Below are 10,086 nucleotides of genomic sequence, written 5' to 3'. Positions count from 1 at the left end.
ATTCTTAACTACCCTTCACCCATTTGAGCCCATTCCATCTGATTCTAGCCTTTTATTTGTTCCCTATTTGACTACCTTGCTCTGTGATGCCATCCTCTGTTAGAAGCCAAATCCAACAAGCCTATCTTCTTTGACTCCATCATGCCTAATGGACTGAACTGTTCTATTTTACCTCACTCTTTTATGGAACCTCACCACCCAAACTCAAAACAAAACCCTTGAACTTCATAACTAGCCTAACACCTTTAAAAACAAAGATAAATCATAAAGAGAGAGCCCTCTCTGGATACAGATTGGCTAGATTTTGTATCTAAAAGATTGTTCTGTGGTTACCTCGGCCATATTCCCTTTCTTACGAATTTGGAAACAACCTAAGTGATAACATCATTGGTGACTCCGCTGGGGACACTGAATAATGTTTGTTACTATTGCTTATTTCACAAACTACAGACAGAGCCTGAAGTTAGCCAGGTAGCCTTTGAAACTACTCTTTCTTTGCAATTGCAGAAGTAAATAAATGTTGCTTCAGTCTATCTCCAGTCTAGTTTATGTATTGAACAGTTAGTTTCAAATGCTTGATCAGTTCCTTTTTTCAAAAAGCCTTTAGGAAAGTTTAAAATTCCCACATCTAAAAACCTCCTAGAAGAGACTGTTAAAGTTGTGTTGTCAAACCTATTCCAAAAAAAACCAAAAACAAAAAACACTCCTTTAAAACTGGCCTCAGATAAGATTCATTACACCAGATCAAATTCTAATCCTAATATGATTTCTAGGATTCTTAGAAGACAAGAGAGCCATGAAAATTCTGTTAGTTCACACCTTCACAAACATTTGTAGAACTCCTTTCAATCTGAGCTTACCTCTGAAAGAACACCAAATCTTTCTGTGATTACTGCAGCTTCTCCGAGTTTACTATCAGTACCTCAACCTATCATTTCCACTCCTCCATCTACAACTCACATCCCCATTGTTATCCCTACTCCTCTAGTCGTCACAGCTATTTCTACAACCATGGCAAACCGATATACTCCCCTAAACTTACCTACAAATCCTGGGGCTATGCCTCAAGACTATCAAAGTAAAACCCCTTCTTTTGATGGTACTGGCACTTACACAGCTCAACAACATACCAAGAAAATGACTGACTATTTTGAAAGTTATGAGATTGATGATGATGATGTTAGAATAAAGTATTTGTTCAAAGTTTAACTGGAGATGTTAGAACCTGGTTTATAACCCTCCCTACAAACATTATCAATAACCCACAAGCTCTTTATCAGACCTTCTTGAATAGATGGGAAAAGAAGAAGGATCCTCTCCACATTTTATCAGAATATGAAACCTAAGAAGAGGTACACAAGAAACTGTCCAAGATTACTATACCAGATTCAATAATATCTACAATACTATTCCTCAGAATCTTAGACCTCCTCCAGATTTGGCCTTGATCAAATTCCCTGATGCATTTGATTCTGATATGGCATGCCAACTTAGGGAAAGAGCTCCACGAAGTTTAGAAGAGATGTAGAGCATAGCTGTCAGCGTTGAGGCCAATCTGATATCTAAACAATCTAGAGCGAGAGCTGAAAGGAGAACACCTTTCAAAGAAGAACCTTCTGCCTTTGAACAGAAATTAGATGCTATCATTAAAGGAATGGATAGACTTGGAGATAGAGTAGAAACAATTGAGAGAAAATCCCCTTTGGATGGTCAACCAAGCAATACTGGGAGAAATCCAAATTTCAGGAAAAACCAAAATCCTAACACTGGAAAGACAAGACCTGACCAAAATATTAGGCCCCCATTTCAAGAAAATTATGCTGAAGCCTCAACTTTTGATGAACCAATAGAAGACACTCAAATTAATTTGATGGGACTCAACAATGAACAACAAGTTTTCTTGACCCAAAAGGATCAAGAATCTCACATCCTTGAACAATTCCAATCTCAGTCAGGTGAATCATTTGACTTTAGGGAGGGATATGATACAACCATTTATGAAGTCCACAAATAATACAATCTAAGGAGCGAAAGGATAGATGTCCCTGAAAACAGCAAGCAGAAAGATACCAAGAAAACTAACAAAGGTAAGGTCAATAACCCCCTTGTACATATTTTTTCTAGAACAGATCCTAACCTAAATAGTCCAATTGTTGAAGATATATCAGACAATCAGCCACCTAACAGACAACTTCCCACTGTTTTTCATGCTAAAGGAAAAGTAGGAGAGCATCCAGAACTTGATTCGGAAAAAATTTTAGCCCATAATCCTAGTCCTGAAGAAGAGAGAAACTCATAAAATTCAGCTGTCTGAAATACAAAGACTCAGACCAAGAAACCTTTCAATCTTGTGATAGAAGTAGGCAAACTAAAGATAGTTGTTCCATTATCATAATTAGTTAAACATGATGTCTAAAGAAGTCAAATCAGCAAATCACTCAAAAGTTCGGTGAACGAAGATTCAGTAAATGTTTTTTATGACCAGCCTGAATTGATATTTGGCCCTGAAGTAAATGGAAAAACAGCAGAGGGAGAAATTCCTCCTTTCTATGTGGGTTTAAACATACATGATAAAATACTTCATAATGTCATGTTTGATTCTGGTGCTTCCCATATCTTAATGCCTAAATCTGTAATGGAGAAACTTGACCTTGATATCACCAGGCCATATAAATACCTTTTCTCTTTTGATTCAAGTTAGGTCAAATGTCTGGGTTTAATCAAAGACTTATGTGTGTCACTAGTCTAATATCCTGCCAAAACCATCTTAATGGACATAGTAGTAGCTGATATTCCTCCAAAGTATGGTATGATATTGTCTAGATCTTGGGGTGCTAAGCTTCAAGGATCTCTACAGTTGGATATGTCTTACGCTACTATTTCAGTGTTTGGTCAACCAAAGAGACTATACAGAGAAACCTTAATGAATTATGTAGTAAGTAGTCAAGAGAAACCTCAAAATTTCCCTATCTACTTAGTACATTCGGACATGGATTCTTTTATCCTTTACAATGCTGAAATCAATCCCCCACATGAAATGAAAGGTTTAACAGATAAAATAGAAAAACTTGCAAATGAAAGGTCTACTGTCCAAATCCAAGAGATCTCTTAAAATCATAAAACATCAGATAAACAAGAAGGAACTGAAAAACCAGATCTCCCTGCTAAATAGATCCTTGAAACTCCAGATGCTAATTATAAACAGGAAATCCTTTGGTACTTACAATTTGATGGTTCTATGAACAAATTAGGAGCAGGGGTAGGAGTCTGGGTACACAATCTTAAAAATAATCATGCTGAAGGCCATGCCTACAACCTGAATTTTACGTGCACTAATAATATGGCTGAATATGAAGCTCTGTTGCTAGGTCTTAAACTGGTCAAAAATTGGGAGCAACTAGAGTGTCAGTCCTAGGAGATTCTGATTTAATCATCCAACAAATAAAAGGGAAGTTCTTGACAAATGATCCCAGATTGAGAGAATACAGAGGAACAACCATAGAGATCCTTAATACATTCCAAGAAACTCAGCTTGCCAAAATCCTGAGAAAACATAAGTTGCAAGCTCACGATCTAGCAATGTTTGCCACCACCTGTAAATTACCATTTGAACCAAATCATCAATTTACAGCAGAAATTAGACACAGTACAGCCATACCTGATAATGTGAAGAACTGGCAGGTGTTTGAAAGTGATAACCAGATCAACAAATTTTTAACCCTAGAAAAAGAATTTTCCAGCACTAGCGTAGATGAAGATACAGTCAGTGAGATTGATCAAAAAAATTGGATAGAAACAGACATTTCAGTAGAAAATGCAACTCAAATGCTTCATCCAATGAAATTCACCAAAGAGGAAATACAAGATCTGAAAGAAATAGACGTTGATGAAATTATTGAAGGAGAATCTGAAATTATCAATTTGAAAGACAATCATTTGCCCAAGGGATTAACTCCTTTGGAAAATCTCTTTGATTTTAACGATATTCGAAAGAAACCTCAAATAGAACCTCCAAAAGTAGACATTGAAGTCTACAACATAGGAACTGAAGACAATCCAAAAATGATAAAATTGTCCAAATCTTTGCCCCCTAATCAAAAGCTTAAGTATGTTGGACTGATCAAAGAATTCCAGGATGTTTTTGCCTGGAGCTATGAAAACCTCAAATCTTATGACACCTCTGTCATTCAACATACAATACCCTTCAAATAAAATCAAAAACCATTCAAACAGAAGCTCAGAAGAATCAACCCTGTACTGCTCCCTTTAATTGAAAAAGAAATCAAACAAATGCATGATGCAGGGATAATTGCTCCAATCAGATTTTCAGAATGGGTGTCTAATTTAGTGCCCACTAGGAAGAAAACAAGAGAAATCAGATTATGTGTTGACTTAAGAAATGTAAACAAGGTTTCTTTAAAGGACAACTACCCTTTACCCAAGATGGATCATATTTTACAAAGAGTGGTAGGTGCTTCTAGGATTTCACTTTTGGATAAGTTTTCGGGTTTTAATCAGATTCTGGTTCATCCTGATGACCAAGAAATATTGCATTTACAACACCATGGGGTACATTCAAATACATTAAAATGTCATTTGGACTTAAGAACACAGGGGAAACCTTTCAGCGAGCAATGGACATAGCTTTTGCAAAAGAAATTCATGATTTTCTGGTTGTATATCTAGATGACCTCACTGTGTTTCCTAGATCAAATCAACAATATTTAGGTCATTTGAGACAAGTGTTCCTAAAATGCAGAGAATATGGTATTTCATTAAATCCTAAAAAGTCTTTGTTTGGTCTAGAAGAAGGCAAACTGTTAGGCCATATCATCTCCAAAGATGGCATCAAAATTGATCCTGCTAGGATAGAAGCTATTCTGCAAATACCCTACCCCAGAAATGTCAAAGAACTTCAAGCTTTCCTAGGGAAGATTAACTTTTTGAGAAGATTCATACCTAATTTGACTGAATTAATTAGATTGCTGAATAACATGTTAAAAAAGGATTCAAAGTTTAAATGAACAGCAGAAGCCAAACAAAAATTTGAAGAAATTAAAATGGCTTTGACCCAAACACCAGTCCTTACAAGTCCAAAGTTTGACAGAGATTTCATAATTTTCTCATTTGCATCAGAACACAACATAGTAGCTGTTTTACTACAAAAAGATGACCAAGGATGTGAGAAACCCATAGCCTTTTTCAGTAAAGCACTTAGAGATGCACCTCTGAATTACAAAATCATGGAAAAACAGGTTTTTGCACTTGTGAAAGCTATTCAAGACTTCAGAGTCTATATACTGTACTCACATGTAGTAGCTTACGTACCAAATGCTATTGTAAAAGACATCTTGACTCAGGATGGGATTGAAGGCAAACGAGGTAAATGGATAGCTAAAATATTGGAGTATGATATTGAGATGAAACCTACAAAGTTGATAAAAGGACAAGGATTGGCTAAACTCATGACTGAAACAAACTTTCAAGCCCTAGATATAAATGAACTGGATAATGAACAGGAGATGGCGACTCCACAAATCAGCTAGGCCTTCTTAGAATCACCTTGGTATGCTGATATAATTCATGTATTATTAAACCTGCAGGCTCCTACAGGGTTATCGAGAACAAAGAAAAGGTTTTTAAAGATGAAAGCTTCAAAATTCTATATTTTAGATAATGCTCTTTTTTGGAAAAATCATGAATATATTTTATTGAATTGTGTAATAAAAGAACAAGCTGACAAAATCCTAAAAGAATTTCATGCAGGGGATTGCGGTGGACACCTCTACTAGAAATCAACTGCAGATAAAATCTTGAAGGCTACATTTTACTGGCCAACCTTGTTCGCTGATGTAAAGAAGTTTGTCACTGATTTCCACAAATGCCAAATTTTTGAAGGCAAAAGGAAACTGTTGCCCTTACCCTTGAGACCAATTTCCACTGAAAAGCCCTTTCAACAATGGGGTTTGGAATTCATTGGAGAAATCCACCCTTCCTCATCTGGCCAATATAAATGGATTCTCACTGCCACAGACTATTTTACCAAATGGATAGAAGCCATTCCTTCTAGACAAGCCAATGATATAGTGATTATAGGATTCTTAGAGACCAACATCTTGTCTAGGTTTGGCTGTCCTGAAAAGATCATAACCGATAATGCTGCTGCCTTCAAGTCCAAGAAACTAATAAATTTCTGCTGCAAATACCATATCACTTTAGGCCATTCCACAGCCTATTACCCTCAAGGTAATGGTCTAGCTGAGTCTTCCAATAAAATCCTGATCAATATTATTAAGAAACTGTTGGAGGAGAACAAGAAAAACAAGCACAAGAAACTTACAAATGCACTATGGGAAGACAGACTTACTACAAAGAGAACCAGCCCTTATGAGTTGGTTTATGGGATGGAGGTTGTGTTTCCTTCATCTTTAGGAGTTCCTGTGATGAAATTACTGCAAGAAGCTCAGGTGGAACCCAATGGCATTTAAAGAAGAATAAATCAGACCATCCATTTGCAATAGACCAGAGAAGAAGTGCACCAAAGATTCCAAGTGTTACAAGAAAAACTCAAGAAAATATTTGATAAAAGGACCAAAGTAGAGGACTTCTACATTGGAGACAAAGTTCTAAGGTGGGATTCCAGGAGAGAAGAAAAAGGAAAACATGGGAAGTTTGACTTCCTGTGGAAAGGGCCATTTATCATCCATGCACTGCAAGAGAATAATACTTACTTTCTGAAGAGCCTGGACGGTACAGAAACAGAAGAAGGACTAGTGAATGGTCGAATGCTGAAACATTACTTTGATCTAGTTTTTTGATGTATTTTGACTCTAACATGTACATATTATATCCTTGATAATGTTTAAAGTGTTGAATGGATAATAGCTTGCTGCAGTTGAAGCTCGAAGAGAAGGCCCTAAGCTTCACGAGTGTGCTATCATACATGCAATAGAGCAACCAGCAAAGGAAAATTTCAGAGCACAGCAAAAGTTATTCATAAGGCCATCTGACCTGCTATTCTTGACTTTCCACAAGGGAAAGCCATCCCCAAGTGGAGCCACTATTATACTCCTATACCAATAGGTGTCATATTTCATGATTGACTGATTAAGCTCTGTAATATGTTCATATTTTCCTTGCTGTAAAGGTTTCCATATTATCAAAAAATCAAAAAATTTAAAAAATGTAAATAGGGTATGCCCTAAAATAAAAATCAAAGGGCAAAAAGAATAAAATGGTCAAGAGAAAAAATGAGAAGAAATGAACCCCAAACAAAGAAAGACCAGGAAAGTGTGCAAGTCTAAATGCCACTACTTTTTCATTTTTCTGTAAATAAAGCATTGTGTGCAGCTTGTTGAAACTTTATGCCACAATTGATGAATAGCCAAACAGCTTAATCTTGGCTAGTTCATGTTTGAGTTTCTTGTTTCAGAGATAGAGAATAAAATCTATCTAAACTGTTTAATCTTGGCAGATAAGTAGATAGGTAGAGTAGCAAAGGAGCTCAACAGTTTAATCTGAGCCATTGGAAGAGACAAGTGCAGACGTAGGTAGGCTTACTATGCAAAGAAAAGAAAAGTTGATAAGGGTTTGCTAGTCTAAATGCACGCATTGAAAGAACAAAAATGTTGGGAAAAGTAGGCAGGGTAGGTAGACTGCTGTTGCAGAATGAGACTTGTGATGGATTATGTTTCAAAAAAAAAAATGTGTGTTAATCTTACCTCTATCACAAGTGCTATGGCAGATATCTTTGATGCAGCTCAAGCAAGGCAGATTCGTAACTAACTTCCATTCATGTGTTTTTCTAAATCATTTACTAATTTCCCCCAAAGGTATTAAGATTTGCTTAATATCTCTAAAAATCACTCATTCCATTTCATCAATTATATAAGTAAAACCCTATTTTACTTGGGAAATTGGCCATATTTCTTGAATAAACCACTTTTTCCTTTTAGCTTAAGTTTTTAACCATATCACTTAGCGCTTTCATTCACATTTATTTCATATTAATTATTAACACTTATTATATAAATCCTTTGCAAAACCCTTATCCCGTATTATGTACATATAATAAAAAAATCCCCAAAAATATTATATATCCCACCCTGGTTAATTATAAACCATAGTCACTGTACAAATCAGGGTTAATAAGTTCATATGGAATTTGTTATTAACCTCCCCACGCGCATGGGATTAATTAACCTCCCGTTAATTAATAACCACTACCCCCAACCCAGTCAAAACAGTCCCGGGATATTAAAAACATTGGTTTAATGTATCGTGCCCACGCATTAACTCCCCGCCATATTCCATGAGCGCCCACCATCTGATCAACCCTCATCCATCCGATGGTCCGCGATCATTTCACGACCCCCTCAACTTCTAAACTTTAACTCTCGGGGAACCGGCAGTATTACCCCCATACCTCTGCCACGTGTCACACTCCCAGGGTGCTCACTCCCTCCTCGCCCGAAACCGCCCATCCCAAAAGCAGTGCGGGCAAAACCACTTACCACCATCCCCCCGCTGACATCATCCTGCCACATCACCTTTTGTTGACGTCACCACCATGTCAGCTGCCATGACCTCCGCCACGTCATCTTTTCCGTACTCCCATTGACGTCACCCGTCCTGCTTATGAAGATTCCCGCCAAGCTTCATTTTTGTCCAATAAAAGTGTAAATTGTCATTTTTTCTATGTTTTTAGGCATACCGTGCTCTCGAGCAAAAACATATTTTTCAGTGTTATGTGTTGTATGCAGTGCCCAAGCTCCCATGTAGAGAAAATGACCACTGTTCCAGTTTCAGACTCCCCCTGACCAAAAAAAGCTCCAGCAATGAGCTCTCGACGTCTGCCGACCTGCCATTTTACAGTTTTCTTCCTTTTAATACAGTTCGAAACAGCACCGAGGGACATTCAGGCTCACGGAAAAAGAATTAAAGGAATGAACAGGGATATTTGCTAACTTAACCAGTGAGGCCTTAAGAAGATACAAGATGCCAGAGGAAAAGAAGTTAAAGTGTATCATTTCAGCATTGCAGGCAAGAGCAGATCAACATTAAAGAAACATTAGATCAAAATTGAAGACACATCATATCAACATTGAAGAGTATTAGATCAGAAGTCAAAGAGTATCAGACGAACATTAAAGAGTGTTAGGGCAAAATTAAACGCAGCATATCAGAATTAAAGAGCCCATTTAAGAAAAATAGTCGGCGCAGAGTTACTATAGGACAACTGCAAGCTGAACCCTAAAGGCCTGCCTCCAGCACAAACATCAGTTATCTTTCTCTATCCGCGCCTATGTTAGTTGTAAACTATTTTAGGTTTTTACATATTTTTGTTGTATATATACCCCCTCCATTAGAGTTTTAGAGAGGTTGTTGCTGTGTGAATTTCTTAGACTATGTTGTAACACTGAATATTTTGGAATACAAATCTATTGGAACCAACTGTTGTCTGGCCTACTGGATGAAGAATTGAAGCAGAGGACTTGTCACAGAATTCTTGAATCAACCTCCGGATGAATAAATCCCTTATATATGAGTTTTACAGTTTTCATGTTTATTATATCACCTGTGTTTCATAATCTGAATGGTAAAGGAAAAGGTTAATTTAGATTTTGCTTAGTTGCACTATGTTTTCAGTCTTTATTATTCTCTGTGTTTTCTTCAGAATTAGCATAAACAGTGAATTCTTAATTGCTCATGTTTCCTAATTCTCTCATGTTGAGTATTTGCTAAGGAATTCTTAATTTCTCCTTATCAGTAATCATCCATTTTCCCTCTCTCAATATGTTGAAGGATTCTTAACTTCCCTTCACCCATTTGAGCCCATTCCATCTGATTCCAACCTTTTATTTGTTCCCTGTTTGACTACCTTGCTCTGTGATGCCATCCTCTGTTAGAAACCAAATCTAGCAAGCCTATCTTCTTTGACTCCATCATGCCCAATGGACTGAACTGTTTTGTTTTACCTCACTGTTCTATGGAATCTCACTACCCAAACTCAAAACAAAACCCTTGAACTTCATAACTAGCCTAACACCTTTAAAAACAAAGATAAATCATAAAGAGAGAGCCCTC

Source organism: Pinus tabuliformis, chromosome 4_2 (genome assembly GCF_031772625.1).
Source record: "Pinus tabuliformis cultivar Carrire ecotype Pingquan chromosome 4_2, CPIR1, whole genome shotgun sequence".
Lineage (NCBI taxonomy): Eukaryota > Viridiplantae > Streptophyta > Pinopsida > Pinales > Pinaceae > Pinus > Pinus tabuliformis.
The sequence above is the reverse complement of the archived record's forward strand: the minus strand, read 5'-3'. Positions refer to the sequence as shown.